This window comes from Engystomops pustulosus, chromosome 2 (assembly GCF_040894005.1).
Source record: "Engystomops pustulosus chromosome 2, aEngPut4.maternal, whole genome shotgun sequence".
NCBI lineage: Eukaryota > Metazoa > Chordata > Amphibia > Anura > Leptodactylidae > Engystomops > Engystomops pustulosus.
This window is the reverse complement of record NC_092412.1, coordinates 55894038-55915561: the sequence shown is the minus strand read 5'-3', so window position 1 is coordinate 55915561 and position 21524 is coordinate 55894038. Positions and strand designations below refer to the sequence as shown.

Sequence of the window (21524 nt, the reverse complement as noted above, 5' to 3'; positions counted from 1 at the left end):
ATCAACGCTTCTTCCCTGGCGGCAATTATATAATGTGTCTATCTGCATTGCGTTAGCATATGCGACACAAGTACCTCCTGACTGGTATCCTTACCCATGTATGGGTGGCATCCAGGTGCTAACTCTGTAACACCCCCGGTCCCCTAAAGACCCGCAGTTTACGGACTACCCCCATGTGCAAACCTCGGTTTGAGGGATCAGGTAGCGGTCAGTGTTTTACAAAAAGACGGTCCGACACAGCCACACTACAACCTGAAAAGCCTATGAAAGGGTTAATGCAGACTACTGGCAGATATGACAGTGTGCAAACATTTGGCAAAATCACATTGGCTTAGCAGCCCAATGGGTACACATCTTATAACATTGCAAACGTTACGGAGGTACGCTACTCAGGGTAGCAGGATAGTGAATGTCTCTTTTCCTGCAAAGAAAAGGCATAAAACAGTGCAAGCATAATGTCCATACCTAAAAGGAAAGGCATTAAGTGCAAAATGATAATAAATAAAGTGGCAACTTTTCCTGGTAGTATCTGGCAAAAGTCTCACAGAAGGTCTCTAATGACAAAGTCCATCTTCTGGGTACAGCCCTTGATGTGGGGAAAAGTGCACTGAGAAGCAAAGGGTCTCCTCTATGTGTAGAGGGACAGGGTCCTTTGAAGAAATCTCTGCTGTGGCAGAGGAAGGGTGCTATCATAGCACAGGACAATAATCAGTTCAAGGTATGTCTCTTGACTGAGATAAATAAGGGTGAGAGTCTCAGGAAAGTCTCTGGCTCTCTGGGGTAAGGACAGAAATATACACAATATGTACAGTACCTGAAGTGGGCTACAGCCCTTCAGGGGTTACTCTGCATCTTCTTCGGTGGTAAGTACTTCGGTGTCAGAAAAACGTACCTGCTTCCTGCTCCTGCGGGTCACCAGCTGGTACTCCTGCAGGTACGCAGGAGCTTTACCTTTTGTCTCCCTTTGAGACCTTCGAAGTTCCGGCCTGGAGAAGATAACAATCTCCTCATCGTCGTCCTCTGATTCAGGCGCTGGAGTCGGAGTCTCAGCTGGCTCTGATGTTTCAGGGGTTGCAGACAGTGGAGCCGGATCATCCTCCACAGGCAGCAGTATTGGAGACTGCGGTGGGGATGATGGTCTCTGCGAGGTACCTCTTACTGGAGTGGAAACAAAACAGAATTGAGGCACAGTCACAAGTTCCAAGAAACTGGGGGTAGGCGAACACAAGGAGGTCTGTAAGTTGGGGGTCGAGGTGAGAGGTGTAGACATAGGGGCAAAAGGACGAAGACATCTCTTCAGCCGGTTCCTATGTACCCGGAGTGGTGGACGGTCTCCTCTTGAAATCTCGTAGACTTCAGGGGAGAGACTGTCCCTAACTAGGTATGGCTCACGCTCCCAACGCCCATCTAGCTTTCTGGTAGGATGGTTGTTGCGCAGCCACACTCGATCTCCTGGGGCAAAAGGCTCAGCACAGGCATTACGATCGAAGTCCCTTTTTTGTTTCTCTCGGGCCTCTTCCAACCGCAGATCCACAACTTCTCTGGCATCCGCCAGGCGCCTCTGGTGTTCGTGAACCCAGTCAGTCTGAGGGAGTAAAGACTGGGAATCAGGGGACTCCATGTCCCAGGTCATATCAGCAGGGAGATGGCCGTGTCTCCCGAACATCAGATAATACGGGGTGTACCCTGTGGAGCAATGAGTGGTATTGTTGTACAGGTACACTAATTCGGGCAACAGTTTTGGCCAGTCAGCCCTTTTTGCAGGGGTCAGAGTCCTCAGCATATTGATTAGAGTCTGATTCATCTTTTCACACAGCCCGTTGCCTTGGGGATGATAGGCTGTGGTCCTCAGCTTCTTGCAGCCATATAGAGTGCACAGCTCCTGGAAGACTTGGGACTCAAATGCTGTTCCTTGGTCTGTAAGGATCTGGTCTGGACAGCCATAGGGGAGGATGAAGCTCTTCCACAGGGCCGCTGCGGTAGTCCTTGCAGACAGATCTCTGACAGGTACTGCAACCACAAATTTGGTATAGTGGTCGATGATCGTAAGAGCATAACTGTGACCGGATCTGCTGGGCTCCAACTTCACGTGGTCCAATGCCAGGATCTCCAAGGGCCGTTGGCTCACAATGGGACGTAGAGGGGCCCTTTGATTGTGTCGCTCTCCTCGAGTGATGGCGCAGGCTGGGCATTCTCGACACCAGGCTTCAATGTCGGACTTCATGTTGACCCAGAAGAATCGCCTTCGGAGGGTGGCTTCAGTCTTCTGAGCGCCAAAGTGCCTGGACTGGTCATGGTACATTTCCAGTACTATCTTGGCGTCCCTCCTGGGAATCAGAATCTGGTATATCCGATCATAAGTGATAGGGTCCAGAGTTCTTCTCTTTAGCAGACCCTGGTGCATACTCAGAGCCTTTCTCTGGCGCCACAATTGAGACAGTTCTCCATCAGCTCTTCTGCGCCGGATTCTTTCAGGCACTCGCCCACTAGAGAGATAGTCCATTACTTCTCCTATGGCACGGCTATCAGCCTGAAGACTCATCCAGAGGTCCTTTTCCGCAGGGGGCTCTGACTCTTCTTGAGGAGTAGCTGGCGCTGCCTCTGTCGGTAGGGAGTAAACTCTCTGGGCATCTTGACGCACAAACCGGGCATAGAACGCTGGCATCTCCACATCTTCCCACTGAGCATCCGTGGAGGGTCCCTCCCACTGGTCAGGGAGACGGGACAGAGCGTCGGCGTTGTCATTGGTCTTACCAGCCCGGTACTCGATGGTAAAGCTGAAATTGGCAAGTCTGGAGGCCCACCGTTGTTCCAGTGCTCCAAGACGTGCGGTGTTCAGATGCGCCAAAGGATTATTGTCTGTGAAGACAGTGAAAGATGATGCAGCTAGGTAGTCCTTGAACTTTTCAGTCACAGCCCAGACTAACGCCAGAAACTCCAACTTGAAGGAACTATAGTTCTGGTCATTTTGCTCCGGTTCTCGGAGGGAACGGCTGGCGTAGGCTATGACCCTTTCAGTTCCGTTTTGGAGCTGGGATAATACCGCCCCTAGACCTTGCTTGCTGGCATCAGTGTATAGGGTGAAAGGCAGACTATAGTCTGGATATCCCAACACCGGAGGTTCAGTCAGCCGTTGCTTGAGCATCTGGAAGGCAGCTTCTCGTTCGGCCGTCCACTCAATGGATACTCGGGAACGTTGGCTCTCCTTTGGCAGGCCCCGTAGAAGCTCTTGCAGGGGAGCCGCCAGCTGGGCAAACTTCGGGATGAAACGCCTGTAATAACTGGCAAATCCCAGGAAGCTTTTGATGTCCCGTACGGTTGATGGGGTAGGCCAGTCGTGGACAGCTGCAATCTTCTCTGGATCTGGCTCAATTCCATGAGCGCTCACCACATGTCCCAAGTACTTGACGCTAGGTTGTAGCAGGTGGCACTTGGATGGCTTGACCTTCAACCCATGTTGGGTCAGGATTTGGAAGACTTCAGCCAAATGTTGGAGGTGGTCTTCATAAGTCTTGGAGTAGATGATGATGTCGTCCAAATATAGCAGGACGGTCTCGAAGTTGCGATGACCCAAACATCTCTCCATCAGCCTTTGAAATGTGCCTGGGGCGTTGCATAGCCCAAACGGCATGTTGTTGAACTCGAACAGGCCCATTGGGGTGGTGAAAGCCGTCTTCTCTCTGTCTTCCGGCGCCATGGCCACTTGCCAGTAGCCACTGGTCAGGTCCAGGGTAGAGAAGTAGGCAGCTGACCCTAGGGCTGCGAGGGATTCCTCGATTCGAGGCAGAGAATAGGCGTCCTTGTGGGTGATATTGTTGATCTTCCTATAGTCAACACAGAATCGAAGGGTTCCATCCTTCTTCTTCACAAGGACCAGCGGGGCAGCCCATGGGCTGTGACTCTCCCGGATAACGTTGGCTGTCTTCATCTCTTGTACCAGCTTCTTCACCTCTTGGTAGCGGGCTGGAGGTATGGGCCGGTATCGTTCCTTGATAGGAGGATGAGAGCCAGTAGGGATGGTGTGTTGGATCAGAGTAGTCTGCCCAAAATCCAGTGGGTGTTTGCTGAAGGCCTGGTGGTGCTTCATAACGACATCCAGGACACCTTGTACTTGGTCTGCAGGAGTAAAATCGTCGTCTCCAATATTGAGCTCAAGCCACCAGGATTGCTCAGCAGGCTCATCTTCAGCACCTTGCTTCACTTCCAACTGTTGGGAGGCAGACAGAGAGGTTTCCACCAAGTCTTCAGGATGGACACTGAAGAGAGTGGCTACGGCTTGGTACTTTCTCAGATCCACTGGGGAGTCTCCCACATTTAGTAGTCGAATGGGTACTTGTCCTCGGGATACAGTGACTAGGCTCCTGGCGGCTAGAATGGGCAGGTCTTCATCAGCTGGTAGAGGTTCTACTATCGCCTGGTAGTCTTGACCTTGGACGCCCATGCAGGCTCGACACCATACTAACGTCTCAGTCCCAGGTTGAAGGCGGACAGGTTGGGGATCCTTGATCCGGGCTCTGCAGATTTCACCATTAGGGCCAGCAAACTTCTGTTGCGCCGCTAGAACCTGCATAGTCTCCTGAATTACCTTCCGGGAACCGTTGGGCACTGTTGGCAGGGAGTCGTGGAGAGCCTTCAGCACTTCAGGGTAGCAATTGCGGAGGACATTGGTACCCAGTACCAGGGAGAAGTTACCGTTTTCGGGCACACGTGTCACCACTACGCCCTGTCTGGTTAACTCAGTGTCTCCAATGGTTAGCGTGGGCTCCCAGTAGCCGCGGATGGGTACGGGTTTTCCGTTCGTAGCAATAATGTTCAAGTAAGCCTTTGGAGGCTGGACTAGGGATGCTTTTCCTCGGCATTTCTCGAAGGCAGCACTCCGGAGGGTGGTCACTTGAGAGCCGGTATCAATTAAGGCCGGTAGGGTAACTCCATTGATGGTTACATGAACCATGGGGCGAGTCCCCACGAACCTGGGCATCCAGTTAGCATCTCGGGGACTTACAAGTTCTTCCCTTGGAGGTCGTCCCTTAGCTCCAAGGGTTTGTCGTTTAACTGACGACAATCATTCTCTTCATGCCCATATTTATGGCAGTAGCTGCACCGCTGGCGGGGTTTCTTCTGACTCCAGGTGCTTAACGACTTCGCCTCTTTTGGGCGCTGCTTAGTCGGAGATTCACGAGGAGTAGCTGACCGTACCGGGTTCTCTGGAGGTTTCCTCCTCATAGCGGAGATAGTCACTTCCACCTGGGTCAACCGATCGAGGATTTTATGCAGGGTGTCCGCCAGATTAGAGACCTGTCCTGCTAAGTCAGCAACTTCCGTAGCCGCAGGAGTAGGTGATGTCGACTGCGTTGGATAGCAAGCTAGAGCAGATTCCTCCATTTCCACGGACTCAGGCTCTTTCTGCGGTCCAGTAGGCGGTCGGTCCCCTAATATGTCAATGGCAGTTTCCTTAAACTCAAGGAAGGAGGCCTGGGCATGTTGAGAAGAGATGATCTTTAGTTGACACCTTTGATTTCTATCAACAAGTCCATTAATAAATTGTTCCCTTAAGGTTTGATCAGAGGTTTCAGCGTCTTTGGGCTCCAGGCAGGTGATGGCCTTCCATGTCTCCTGTAGGGAGAGGGCAAAGTCTCGGAGGGACTCTTGGGGCTTCTGTCTTTTCCCGAAGAATTTCTGCTTCAACTCGGAGACAGTACACTTGTCAAAGGTGTTACGCAGCCTATCAAGAATCTGGACCACATTCTGACACTGTTCTCGGGGCCAGGACTTGACTTCCCGGAGAGCGGGTCCTTTCAACTGCCCGATGAGGATGCCCACTTTCTGTTCCTCTGTGAATGGGAGCAAGGCGAAGGTGGCTAACAACTTGTCCCTGAATTCAGGGAGAGTATGTGATTCTCCCTCGTAGTAGGGTAATCTGGGGGCCCCCAGATAGTAGGGCATAGTCAGAGGCATCATGGTGGGAGTCCCAGGGGCACTAGCTGTAGCAGGGCTGAAGGGACTCTCTGGAGGACTTAACATGCTCCGGTACCCTGAGGAGGGACCAGGGGATGGGACTTGCTCCAGTCCCGTATCTTCGTCCTGGGCGGACATGACTGGCCTAGCTGAGGGAAGCCTGTAGGGTTACACAATGTCCGTTGCTATGGGCGATGGCTAGAATGGGACGTGGGCACTTTAAGACACAGTCACTATTCCCTGGGAGGTGAGCCAATAACCTAGCGTCGGAAACAATCTCTACCCCCCTTTAACTTCCCCAGCGGTACTCACTCAGGATCAGCCGCGGTGACAGGACAGCTCCGGTACACGAAGGTCTCCGTTCCCGATGTCCGGCAGGCAGCAGGGCTCGGTGATGCTCAGCGGTGTTCTCCAGTCACAGGACACGTGCGCCGGAACTCCGGATGAGGCGCACGCAGCTGGCAGGCTTCAGGCGCGGCCTGCGCCGAAATCCAAGATGGCCGATTAACCCTCTTCGTTGCCGGCCGCACTCGCTCCAGCTCCTCCTCCACGGTGCTTCGCGCCACTCGCGCAGGGGGCGGAGCCTAGTGACGCCTCTGGAGTTCCCGCCAGTGAGGATTTGGCGGGCTGGAAATACTTGCTGCGCCACACGCCTCTGAGGTAAATACTTCAGGCGCAGCAGCGCCGGATGTAGCAGAGCTGAAACAGTTCTTGCAGGAATTAACCTCTTGAGTGCTGGAGCGGCGCTCGACAGCACGTGGCAGCAGTATAAAGTTCAATGTAGAAACACACAAATACTTGGGCCTAAACCCGGATGGCAGCAGGGTTAGGCAGCACAGTCTTTTTCTTAATAAAGTACAGTCTTTAGTGCCAGGATAAGGCACAGAAGTAAATATCCTGTTCGTGACGCCACTTGCAACATCCCCCACCGGGCCTAGCCTTTGAGGTGCGGCCTGGAGACAGCCGGGGCCCGCGGTACCGGAGTGGCTGGCGGTTGCGGCCTAAGCACGCTATTGTCACGGTGCTTGGTACGGGGGCACCGGAGGGCTGTCCTACAGCCTGGCAGGTCTCCAGCAGGGTGGTGTTGGCAAGAAATGATGAGGGAGAGGCTGCTATAGCGGATCTCCCTGGGGCAACCCCTTAATGTCCCGAGTGTAAGTCTCTGGGTGATGGACAGGGTGCCCGGTGATGAAGGCAGCCGTATTAGCAGGGACCAGACGGAGACAGAAGTTGAAGAAAACAACTTACAGTTCTTTATTTGAACCGCAGGAACCGCAGCAAACGTGCCTTTAACAGGTAGGTAGGGTGCCGAGATGTGAGTTGGAGGGAGCCTCAGGAGATAATTCACCAGCCTGGAAGTAGAGGGCAGGCTGGGAGACAGCTGTGTCCTCGTGGGAAGCTTCAGCTTGTCCTGTAGGGCTTCAGGTATCACCTTCAAAGGTAAGATGATACCCCTTTTCCTCACTACACTAACTCTAGTCTAATGCTCCACTCTTCAGAGGCAGGGGCTAGGCTCTTCCTGCTCTGGTATGGGCTAGACAGAGATTTCTCACTCACTCACTGATTCTCCTAGGATTCCACACTAGAATAATCACTAACTCCTCTCTTCTCTCTCCTGAGAGAGACTTCTCCAGAGTTCTCTAGAACATTCCTGGCCAGGGGTTTTATTACCTCCCTTTGGTCAGGTGGTGGCTGCTCCTCCAATCACATCTCAGCTTACAGAGCACAGGATGTAACACATATCATTGGATAACAGCATCTGGCATTATACAAAATACTTAACTCCTGCCTTGCCAGGCAGGATTCACCACTGCAATATCCCTATGTCCTATCAGAACCATGTAGTGTAATGGGATTACATGCAGGTGGGACGTATTCGCAAACCCTACCTCGCCATTGCATCGGCGAGGGTGTTGCATATTATTTATGCTATGTTGAAATTAGCTACAGTAACGTTACTCACATCAAAAAACTTATTTCTCTCAGAAATATCTAAGACATCCAAGTAAAGATTTAGATTGTAAGTCCTGAAAAGACTGCACTGAACACCTCATTTTCCTGTATGGCATCATGTGTCTTCAATGCTAACAGAGTCAGCCAACCGGGATCAACTACAGAGGGACCAGTCTAATATAATCAAACAGCGATATGGACAGTGCTAGTTAGAGGTCAGGAGATTAGGGTAGGTACAAGGTGCAGGGTGCTCTTCCTTTAGGAGCAGTCCTGCAGTTGAGGGTCTAGTAAAGGGGCAGATTAAAGGGGTTGTCCGAGTTTAAAAAAAAAAATATATGTGGGCGGGAGCGGGGTTACTAAAACAATAAAGCTGTACTTACCTCCCGGTGCCCTCCCGTATCCAGCGCTGCTGTCGCTCCGGTCCGGGGGCCATGTAAACAAACATGGCCGCCGGAGCAGCGCTGCATTCAGCTTCCGGCCGGATGCGACAACCTTCCGGTCCCCATACACAATGCTGTGTATAGGGACGGATAGGCGTACCCGGCCACGGCCGGCCGGAAGCTGAGTCCAGCGCTGCTCCGGCGGCCATGTTTGTTTACATGGCCCCCGGACCGGAGCGACAGCAGCGCTGGATACGGGAGGGCACCGGGAGGTAAGTACAGCTTTATTGTTTTAGTAACCCCGCTCCCAGCCACATATTTTTTTTTTTTTTAAACTCGGACAACCCCTTTAAAGACGGGATTGATTAATACCATGTATACTTGAGTATAAGCCGAGTTTTTCAGCACAAAATATGTGCTGAAAAACAACTCGGCTTAAACTCGGCTTCCAAGACCCCCCCCCCCCTCTCCGGGTGGTCTTCTTCTGTCCGTTGATGTTCCGGCTCCCTCTCTCCGGGCAGTGCCGAACTCTAGTTGTGGCGTCAGCTGGAACATCGATGGATAGAAAAAGGGGGGGGGGGGTGGAAGGTGAGTACACTTTTTTTTTCTTATAGGCTGGGAAGGGGCTGTATACTGGGTGAGGGGCTGTATATTGGGGGCTGCAGGCTGTATACTAGGGATAGCTGGCTGCTATCACAGCTGTATACTGTGGACAGGGGGCTGCATTCTGTATACTGGGAGGCAGGGGCTGCAGATTATATATTCGGGGGGCATGGGCTGCAGGCTGTATACTGGGGGGCATGCCAATTAATTTACCCTCAGCTTATACTCGAGTCAATAGTTTTTTCCAGTTTTTTGTGTTAAAATTAACTATGATTATACTCGGGTCGGTTATGTTCGAGTATATACGGTACACGAGACATTAAAAACATTTAAAAGTACCATAGTACACATATAAGTAAGGCTGCATTTACACGAACATATGCGGGGGGCCTATATACGGCCGCAAGCCTGTGTCCCCTATAGACAGCAATGGGCACATGGAGGGATACGGTGTCACACACGTTTGGCACCGTACCGCTCCAAACACAGGGAAAATATAGGACAGGTAACTCTATGAAGAGGGGAGGGGTCACCGCTCCTTCTCTTTAGCCTAAAGCAATAAGTTAAGTAGTGAAATATAAAAAGTAGAAAAAAATCGGATCGCTCACCCAATCACCTAGTTGTCCTCCTGCACCTGTGACCTGTGGTGGTGCACGCCGTCAGATCCTCGACTGCTGAAATCTCCAAACTTTACAAAAGGTAGTAGTAGGCGGCACTCAGGAGAACCACACCGGAGTAGGTGCAAGCATGTAAGATCTTACGCGTTCTTTTTATCCATGTACTGATGCACGACTAAAGCCCAATAAAAAGAACATGTTTGCACCTACTCCGGTGTGGTTCTCCTGAGTGCCGCCTCCTACTACCTTTTGTAAAGCAATAAGTTGGTACGGTCAATCTACCCAAATCACCACCATCTGCCAACACAAATAACCTGGGTCAAGTTATGCCACAACCCCTCCTAGCCCTAAATAACATAAAACTTCTACATACACGGGCGAAATGATCTCATTGTGACTATCAAAAAATAAGCTGAATGAATGTAAGGCATGAATAGATGACAATAGCTCAGGAAACAAAAATGCCTACTATAAAATACACTTGAAAAATGAGAGGACAACAAGTGCTAGGCAGTGATAGATAACAAGGCGATATAGATCCGGTGTGACCCAGCACCAGGCTGGGAGGCTCTTCACGCATATCATCGCTGAACAGCGACTTTCTCAGGGGTCTGAAAATCCTTGACCCAGTAGACCAAAATCCCTGTGTTGGCAATCATCTTTTTCTTATTCTGTAGACGGTTAAAGATTTCTGTGGATTATGATTCCCAATGTTACCTCTGATACATATGTATATAGTAAATACAGTATGTTCCTAATAATTAGCCCCCACCTATTTACTAAACAGCGCACTTTTGGTATTGTGTTGTTCCTTACCTGTCGTACACCTGTAAAGCTAATTATATGTTTTACCCATATTACTTGCTCTATTTTAATCCTCCCCACCTGACTTCATGTCGCTGCTAAGAAAAGCTGCGCTTTCTGCCTGTGGGCTATCTGTAAATGTTGTGAATTGGGCCATAGATGATAATCACTTGCAGTTATCCATCTGTGTCAGGTCTGAGCTGGGAAGAGATGTGAAAATACAGTGTGAGGCAATACTAATCCTCTGACCCACAAGGTCCCTCATTAACATTAAGCGCCGTGCTGGACCTGTTCCTGCAGAGCAATTCATGGCATGTGCTCTATGGCAGGGGGCCAACTAGCAGCTCATTGACAGCCTCATTAGCAATCATATCATCATCTGGCATGTTCCTCTTCACAAATGAATGTATTTGACTAAAAGTACAAAATAACATAATTATATACTCAGCACAGACCTACAATATATTACATGTCTACATGGTAGTGCAACCCCACACATGCACTTCTGAGCTAGGGGTTCAGGCTCTGACCTTCTCAGATATTACCCTTTCTATATTTATATCAATATATTGGGTAGATCTTAAAATGCATTGTAATATTTCATTTTGTGATGGTATTTACATATATGTGATAACTGCTACAGGACATTACACACATAAAATATATATCCTGGTAACTGTAAGTGAATCCAAATATCTTTGTACACAATAAAAATAGTGATGTCACGGTACAGAAATAATACACATAATGATATCAAAGAACAGGGGCAATAGACAAAGTGATGTCACAGTACAGAGATGATACACATATTCAGGGGTGTAACAATCTCAGTCGCAGAGGATGCAACCACGGCCGGGCCCGTTGGGGGGAAGCCCTGCTGACACCTGTCCTGATATGCTGTTTGTGTATGGTGTGTGCGGGTGCCCTGTTGAGTGTATTTGGTGTGTGTGCCCTGTGAGTGCATGAATATGGTGTTTGAGTGTATGAATATGGTGAGTGAGTGTATGTGCTGTGTGAGTGTATGTGGTGTATATACTGTATGTATGTGTATATGTTTTATGTGTAAGTATATGCAGCATCTCTGTATATACTGTATGTGTGTATATGCTGTATGTATGTGTGTACATAAATGTGTGGGTATAAGTGTATACATGTATGTAAGTGTTTACAAGTATAGAAATGTGTTTATATGAAAGTGTATAAATGTGTGTATATTTTTTAAGGCTACATTCGCAGGGCCATTGGGGGACGTATATACGACTGGCGTATATACGTTGTGCATATGTCCCCCATTAACGGGCAATGGGTGCATGGCGGGGTAAGGTCTTTCCCTGTAATACGGCACCGTGCGCCATATATCTCTATGGAGAGGGGCAGGGGCGAGCAGAGCTCACCCCCTCCTCCTCTCCCATGCACCGATGTGTGAATTTGCCCTAAGCTGAAGGGGGGCCCCATGCAGAAGTTTGCCATGGGGACCAGCCTCTCCTACATATTGTTGTCACAGTACAGGGATAATCCACAAAGTGATGTCACAGTACAGGGATACTACATACAGTGATGTCACATCACAGGGATAATCCACAAAGTGATGTCACAGTACAGGGATAATACACACAGTGATGTCACGGTACAGGGATAATACACAAAGTGATTTCACAGTACAGGGATAATACACACAGTGATGTCACATTACAGGGATAATACACAAAGTGATGTCACAGTACAGGGATAATACACACAGTGATGTCACAGTACAGGGATAATACACACAGTAATGTCACAGTACAGGGATAATAGACACAGTGATCTCACAGTACAGGGATACTACATACAGTGATGTCACAGTACAGGGATAATACACACAGTGATGTCACAGTACAGGGATAATACACACAGTGATGTCACAGTACAGGGATACTACATACAGAGAGTGTATGAATAATACACACAATGATGACACCGTACATAGATCATATATACAATGATGTCACAGCACAGAGATAGAAAAACATACAATAATGTACATAATACTGTTATATAGTAAATAATATAAAATACAGTAAGAAGGCAAAATGAGCACATAATGGAGCATGAAGATTAATAGTAAAATAATTCAAACACACTTAATTTTGATCATCCATCATCACCAGTATCTTACATCTGAGGGTAAATGGTAGCTGGGGTAGTGCTTGTCACCCTGGTAGTTATGTCAGTCATTAGGATGGGACGGAGCCCTGCAAATGAGTACAGCAAAGGGTCTCTGGGCAGAAGCACATAATACGGAGACCCTCTGCATGTATGGATCCGCTATTGTGTCTGTTATCAGTGAAGGGGAGACCCCCCAAACATAAAGACCTAACCCCACCTTATGTCCCGAAATATCCTTCTAAGCCCCTCAGGTAGATGACATTGTATGAAATCTCCAAGCATACATGCAGCACATTAATGTCTCATACTCCGTGGTAGCACAGTCATCTGTTTTTATTTGTTGGGTGCAGTATTCTCATTACTTGTACAGTCCTATTGTAAATGCTCATTTCATTCAAGTTCTTATGAGAGGAATGAACTGTATCTATGTCAGGTCATAGCCCACTAGAATCTACCGACAGAACATGTAGAAAGGATTGTATGGATTAAAGGACGTATAAACATACAGAATACATCAAAGAATCACAGATATATCACCGGGATATTAACAGGCAAAGGAAATTGGAGGGTTTTGAATTGTATATGAACACATTATTGTATCCATATTTAACCCCTTCACAACTGTCATACAGATATGAACTTCCTAATTGTACACTATGCAGGTAGCTCATGTACGGATGTCAGGGCAGGGGGCACACTCTAAATAGCTGGAACTTTTAAACCTTGAAACACAGTCCTTGTGTCACTTCAAAGAGGAGTATCTACCCATTAATTCTGCATTCCTCGGTAACACCTAGAAACTTAATCTACCAGAACTGTTTCTAGTTGCCACAGTTCAGAAGTTATAGCTGTTAAATAGTGATGAATCAGTTGGACCCTCCGGCGGCATGCCCACCAATTTGTGTCGCATGGAGGCCAGCGCAGAGGCGCCACAAAAAGGGTCGCGTGCGACACAATAGCGGCACAGACACTTCTTAAATATCTGTGGAAGTGGTTTTAGCCATGAAAAATGTGCACAGTCCAACAAAAGTGCACCGCGCGACCCTTTGTAAATGTGTCCCAATGACTCTCTGCTAACTCAGCTATCTTACACACACAGTCTTTACTCTCTTCAAACAGCTGTTTGCCAGCAGGAAATGTGAGAGTCTGTGTGTGAGAGCTGGTGTTGGAATGCAGGGGAGAGTGGTGATGCAGAGACACTTCAGTGTGAAACAGGAGAATCTATTCATGTCCTGCCCGACCCTAAAGTGAGAAGACTAACAGTTGGATCCCGGGACAACCGAAATTGTGCGCACCAGGACTGATAGACACAGGTTGCAATTATATCTGTGAAATGCTGAAACTTGCAGTAAATTAGATAATTTGTTATTTTGTTGTCCTGAGTATATTTAAGAATCTTGTCTTTGTGGGAATACCCCTTTAACAGCTCATTGACGTACATATTTGTCATGGAGTATTAAGGTATTAATCTCTCTATCCCATTTGGGTTCACATGTTAAATCTGGAGTAAGTTGATTGAAGTGAAGAGTGGAGTGGGTTGGCAAAATAATCACAAATCGGGTCCAAATTGGCAAATGTGACAATTTTGAGACATCTTAAATAGAGGAACCTGCCATTACTGCAATGATACATCCCCCGACTGTGTTATTCAAGTTACCTACTGTATAGAGGGTGCACACTTCTAAGATATAGACGGACCATCCAAAACACTATGTAGCTTGAAAATGTAGCTTTCTTACGAAATTCTATTAAAAACATTAAAGCATCAGAGGAACTTATCAATGGTAGAGAAGGAGCACTCGTCTGACCACTTTGCTCTGAGGACTTTTATGTATCAGCCAAGTGCTCTTCCCACACTTTGACAGGCTGCAGTGACACCTTAATGCTTTTATCTGGATTAAATATAGGAGAATTTTACAAGCTGCTCTAAGGACTGGCAGTCTGCCTTTATTTTTTGGGAGAAATCTTATGAGCAGCTTTTAGTTGAGAAACTTTTTAACGAAAATGGATTGTTCACAGTGGGTGACTCTTTAGAGCATTATCACTGGATCTTAATGGTGTCAGTAAGGAATTAAATGACATTGTCTTAGTGATTGGTAAACCTGGAGTGCGCCTCACTATCACATAGGAACCGTATCCCTGCAGTAACTGCTGGGTATAAGTCATTTTTACCATTGTTCTCTAATTTGCAGGTGCTGCCCCAGTTCTGCAGAAAATGCTAAGTTTCTAACGACTTTTTACATAAGGAATGTAGCAATGTGATGTGTACATACAATACATATATACAATACGGAATATTATGTAATACATTATTTGTAGGTATTATTCTTAATTGTATCCTTCTTGTTGATATATCACTAACAAAAACAATCCTTGCCCCAAAAGGGCTTGCTATTCCCTGGCGTTGATGGTTTATGGATAAATATACACGTATTGCATATACAAATAGCATATGAAAGTATCAATTAAATATTTCCTAATGAGATGTCATAATTGCTTATTTTGGGAAAAATGTTAACATACTTAACAAATTGATGTCTTTACATTTGCAATCTTGTCTCTCTTTAGCTCACCTTAGTAGTCAGTCCTTGCTAACCACACTGAGAATAATGGGTCACCCAAATATCCCACTACTATAAAAAATTTTTATATTTCCCGACTATTCACAGGCCACGCAACAAAAGCGAACCAAATTTAAAGATGTAAAGTCGCACCTGAAGGAGGCAGGCCTAAAATTCTCACTGTTATATCCAGCAAGACTGAGAGTGATTCATAATGAACAAACTGTTTTCTTTGATAATTCCATAGACGCCTCTGAGTGGCTGGAATCTAAGGGTTTCTAGGTGGTGCATCGGGAGGTGGGGGTAGTATAGATTGTCTGGAAGTTTATAATTTAGAGCACGCGGACGTGGGACAGGCAGGGGGGACGGGGATGTAGGAGGTTAGAGGCCTGTTCAAAGTGATGGGCCAAGAAGGGGTCAAGGTAGGGGGAGGGCGGGATGGGATTCGGGTGGTGGGGGAGGGTAATTGCCGTGGGGAATATATTATTGTTTTATTTGTTACCATCCTCGATTTCTGCTTCTGCTTCGCTAAAAAATGGCTACGCAAATTTTCTGCTGGAACGTAAGGGGGCTGAATGACCGCCGAAAGCGGTGCATGGTTAACGATGTGGTGATTCGACATCTTCCGGGGATTATTTGTTTAACAGAGACACATTTAACTCACGATACGATTGGTTGGTTAGATAGACGCTGGGCTTCTATGTCATTTCACTCATACGGGTCCGCATTTTCCAGGGGGGTCTCGGTCATTATTCATCAGAAGGTTGATATTAAGATTTTATCACAAAAGATTGACCGGCAGGGAAGATATATTTTTTTGTATTGTGTATTAAATCAGGTACAGTGCATCCTCGCATTTGTATATCTTCCTCCCCCATTTTCGTTTCAGGTATTGAATGCCTTAGCTAATTTTGTTATCGATAGGGAGGACAGCCCAATGATGATCATAGGGGACTTCAATACAGTGCTGGATCCTGCTCAGGACAGACGCAATATGCGAGGGTCTGGCCCTCAGAATCAACGGGGATCCTCTGGATTGAGATCTTTTTGTGAGAACTTGGGCCTGAGGGATGCCTGGAGGATTAAATGTTTAGATAGACCTGCCTTTTCTTGCTTTAACCGCACCCATTCCACATTATCCAGGATCGATATGTGTTTGGCCAATGATGCTTTTTTGGGATTCATAGTGAAGATTAAATATGAATCTATTGTAATTTCTGATCATGGACCCATCTCCCTGTAGATAAGGACAGAGCGGGGCCCATATCTAGATAAGAAGAGCTTTTTCAGGCTCAATCCTCATTGGCTTTCAGTCTTGGATAATGAGGAAAAGGTTATAAATTTGGTTGAGGAATTCTGGAGGAATAATGCTCCCGAGAGGGACCCGGGCTTAGCTTGGGACGCACTCAAGGCCTTTCTCCGAGGCCTGCTCTTTTCTGAAATTGAGTGGGCCAAAAAGAAGTTTAGATTGAGAGAAAATATTTTAAAGAAAAATTTGGCCACTACACAAGAGGCGTGGGCGGTGTCAGCTACAATGGAAGATAGGGAAAGATTTCTCGAAGCACAGGCTGCATACAACTCTTATGCGTCCGAGAGGGCGCAACACAAAATTTTTTTTGCTGGGCAAAAAAATTATGCCGAGAGAGGGAGACCGGGTAAAATTCTCGCGAATCTTCTCAAAAAGAGAAAAAATCATAACGGGATTCATTTGATTATAAATGCGACAGGAGAGAAGATACAAGGTCAGGGGGCAATTCTGGAGAACTTTCGGCTTTTTTATCAGTCGCTATATAACTCAGAAGTAGTGTTTTCAGATACTCAATTGGAGAATTATTTGGAATCAGTCTCGTTCCCCTCTTTATCAGCGGAGCAAAGTGCCACTCTGAACCACCCCATAAGGGCCAAGGAGATTATGGAGGCGATAAACAACTCCTCGGGGGATTCTGCTCCAGGGTTAGACGGCCTGCCAATGGCATTTTATAAACATTATAGTAAGATGCTTTCTCCTATTTTAGAAACAGTTTATTCAGCAGCTCTCACTGCAGGGACAGTCTATGGATCAATGACGGAAGCCTCTATAGTGCTGTTCCTCAAAAAGGATAAAAACGAGTCAGAGATGGGTTCTTATAGACCCATCTCTTTGTTGAACTCAGATGTCAAGATCCTGGCCAAGATCCTTGCGACGAGGCTGAAGAAGGTTATCTCTTTTATTATCCACCCTGATCAAAATGGCTTTATTCCGGCCCGGGGGACAGCCTACAATCTTCATAGACTGTTCTCCGATATGCAATTGGGGGTAGGGGAGGACCGCTCCATTCTGTCCTTAGACGCTACTAAAGCGTTTGACAGGGTGGAGTGGCCCTTCCTATGGAGGGTACTAGAAAGATTTGGGATCGGAAGGGAATTTATAGATTGGATAAAAACAATGTACCATTCCCCAAGTGCACGAATGTGCATAAATGGAATTTACTCAGAGCCATTTCGGTGATATAGAGGCACCAGACAGGGCTGCCCCCTCTCCCCCCTTCTATTTGCCCTTTTCGTAGAGCCTTTAGCAATTAAAATCCGCGAAGCAGAATGGATTAAGGGATGGGGTTGCGGAGGGGTAGCAGAAAAAATATCACTTTATGCCGACGATATCCTGCTGACTATTCAGAATACAGGTAGCTCAATACATAACGTGATACACTTGGTAAACGAATTTGGCTCTTTCTCAGGTCTGAGTATCAACTGGGAAAAATCCATTCTCCTCCCTTTAGATAGTGCTGTTCAGGAGAGAGGGGTTCTGGTTAAGGTCCTCAGGAGAGATGAATCATTTAAATACCTGGGGATTTATGTCTCAGCGGATCTGGGACGCTTCGCAGAGTTAAATATTATCCCGCTTATCACTAAAATTAGACACAGTATTAATGGCTGGCTTAAAATGCCCCTTTCCAGAGCAGACAGGGTAGGGATTGTAAAAATGATTCTACTCCCGCAGCTATTGTACCCTCTCTCGGTCTCCCCGGTCTGGTTACCCAATAGACTATTCAGATTAATGGAAGGATTAATTAGGGATTTAATTTGGGGGAAAAAATGCCCCAGGATTGCGTTGACGTCTCTCTATTGCCCAACAGAAAAAGGGGGGCTGGGGGTGCCATATTTTTTCGGGTATTTTATCGCAGCTCAACTTGCATTCTTGATTACAAGGAGGGAGTGTAGCGCCTTTGCGAAATTACTACAAATAAGCGAGGTTACTAGGGATTCAATTTTTAGTCTTTTGGATAGTGGGGAACTTGGGCACGATAGATATAGAGGCACGTATATGGGGAAATTGTTGGATAAGAGTTGGATTGCGTATAAGAAAATTAGAGGTATTCGAGGGATATTTAATTTCACACCAATATGGGGGAATTATTATTTTGAAGAGTTTAGGTCCATTCCGGATAGCAGATATTGGATGATAAGGGGGGTAAAATTTTTCACACAATGCACGAATTTAGATAATTTACGGAAGTTATTAGACTTTTGCACATTAAATAGAAGAGTTGATATATGTTTTTTAAGATTTTTTCAACTACAGCACGCATATAACTCGGTTGAGGACAAAAACAGGTTTAAAGTATGCACAGATGCAGGGGTAGAATTTTTATTGGGATCTTCCACTGGGAATAAGGTGGTAGCACATATGTATAGATATTTGATTCAAGGTCTCGCAGAGGGAGTTATTCATCCTAGTAAAAGAAAGTGGCAGGAACATGTGGGTGCTCTATCGGAGGCGGATTGGGAAAAATGCTATAGGAGTATTGGGTTGTCCTCCCTCTCCTGGAATCATAGAATGATACAATTTAACTTCGTGCACCAACTGTATTATTCCCCGTATAGTTTATTAAGAATGAAACTTAGAGACAATGGGTGCTGTCTGCGGTGCAACCTGGAGAATGCGGATTTCGTTCATGTGTCCTTTCTATGTAATAAAGTATATGTCTACTGGTCTAGGGTATTCTTGTATCTAGAAGAAATGTTTAAAGTAAAATTACCCCGCACTGTCTGGGTTGCTCTGCTTAGCCTTCACCAGCTTTGTAATAGGGAAAGGGGGAAAAAGTTGGTAATTAACAAGGTTCTCCTGTTGGCAAGAGTGGTTATTGCTCGAAAGTGGGGGAGTCCGACTGCCCCGTCCCCGGAAGAATTCTTAGGAGAAGTGGAGAAGTGCAAAAAATTCGAAAGATTGATGGCAGTTAAGGGAGGACATTTGGAGAAATGGAAAAAGATCTGGTGTATAGAGACTGAGAACTAGAGGAAGACAGTAAGACAGTAAAAGATCAGGTGTAGGGACAACAGAGTATGTCACTTCCTTTTTCCTCACGGCAGGGGGGATGGGTAGGTGGGTGGGTGGGATGGATGTGGAGACTTCGGGGTGGTCAATTGGGTCGCAAGCTCTTTATCTCATTATTCTATGACTGTAAAAAATGAAAATTTTAATATATATTGCTTTGTAACCCACGATATTAATGTAAATTTATTGCTATTTTCATAATAAAAATTAAAAAAAAAAAAAAAAAAAAAAAATATCCCACTACTTTGAATAATGGTCCAAATTTAATAATTAATGCACCAGAATTCTAACAAAACAGAAAGTTATTAACACAGAAAGTTACAACAACATCTGGGAATGTCCCTTGTGATGTACAGCCACTTGACATGCTCAATGGGGCTGCGGCTGCACCTTCGTTGGATTTTCCGATGTTTTCAAATTTTGCATGGCTGTGACAGGTATTTAACAGGGGATTGTGTCGCATGTGATCAGATTTTAACGATCGGGATTTAACATTAAAATTTTGTTGCAAGATAATGCACTTACATGCACCAGGAAGAAGAGGGTGAACTCCTTCGGACCTGAGCGGGGAAGCAACACATGCAGGATATTGGGCGCACGATCTTAGTGAATCGCGGCAGATGTGCATTACCGTTGGACACTCTGTCGGACTGGTAAAAAGTAAATGTGCCCAATTATGTTATGAACCCATATAAGAAACTTTTGAAACACAAGAGATATTGATAATCTGATTTCAGCAGTCAATTTCTAAGACAAATCTGGTCTTCTCTGTTGATCACCTTTCCATTGTATAAACTTTCCTTCGATCCAATATGGCGCCTTTCAAGATGGTTGCCATGTTCTGGCCTAAAAGAAAGGAAGTGTCAAATTCTCTTTAAATTAGTTTTTCATTTCTATATTAATAACCTTGTATCGTGTCCTTATGCTAAAGAAAAGTTTCCTATCTAAGGCAAACATAACCTTCCAAATCACTTGTCATAAAGTAATAAACTGGCATCTATTAAACATCTGTAGCAGAATTTATAGTCAGGATATGTCTGCAGCGTGCTCAGTGCTATCAGTTACTTGTGTTCGGAGCCTCTGATTCTCTTAACACGAAGCTTATTTCCAACCCTCAGTCTGTATGTATTATTTATACCCCTCAGTATGTTCAGTCTCAAATGAGAGATAAAAGCTATTTAAGACATCCTTGTTATAGTGATTTACAATGCGGTTCTCCTGGAAAGGACTCATCTAGGGCAGAAGAGAAATGGTCAGCGTGGTTAATGATGACTTTTATCATCAAATACATTTCCTTGACGCTCTAGGGAAAGGTGAAGATTACTCCGCACGATGGGCAGATGCCAGCTTTTAGAAGTCAAAAGAATGATTCAAAGGTTCCTTTCCGAACTACGTCCAAAACTAGAGAATCTTTCTTGTCAACCGATATATTTTTCTACACCATCCAACTGGGCTTTGTGTCCATTGATGGCTTTTATTAACTCTTTAATGCCAAGGCGGTTTTTCGTTTTTTTTGAGTTTTCATTTTTCACTCCCCACCTTCAAAAATCTATAACTTTTTTATTTTTACACGTAAAGAGCTGTGTGATGGCTTGTTTTCTGCCAAACAAATTGTACTTCATAGTGCTGGTATTTAATATTCCATGCCATGTACTGGGAAGCAGGAAAAAAATTCCAATTGCAGTGAAATTGGTGAAAAAAACCCATCTGCATCATTTTCTCGTGGGCTCAGAATTTATGGCTTTCGCTGTATGCTCCAAATGATATGTCTCCGTTATTCTTTCTGTCAGTACGATCACAGGGATACCAAATTTATATAGGTTTTATAATGTTTTAATACATTTAGAAAATTGAATACTTCCATTAGAAAAAATAATAATAATAACTTTTTCATACTTTGGTGGATGGAGCTGTGGGTGGTGTCATTTTTTTCCAAATTGACATGAGATTTTCAATGTTAATCATTTTGAGGACTGTACATTTTGATCACTTCTTATAAAAAATGTTATTTAATTTAGCAAAAAGCAACTATGGAATTTTTTTGGGGTGCTATTTTCCATTACAGGGTTAAATACCGGGAATAACTGTTATTATATTTTGATAGATCCGACATTTTGGGAAGCGGTGATACCTAACATATTTATAATGTATACTGTTTATTTATATTTATATCAGTTTTAGGAAAAGG

The 21524-nt window shown here is 45.7% G+C and overlaps 1 long non-coding RNA gene across 1 annotated transcript in view; it reads left to right on the top strand.

The window, feature by feature from the left end:
* LOC140117714 (uncharacterized) overlaps positions 1 to 21524 on the top strand; it is a 60919-nt gene that overhangs the window by 18054 nt on the left and 21341 nt on the right. The gene's annotated exons all lie outside the window — the stretch shown is intronic.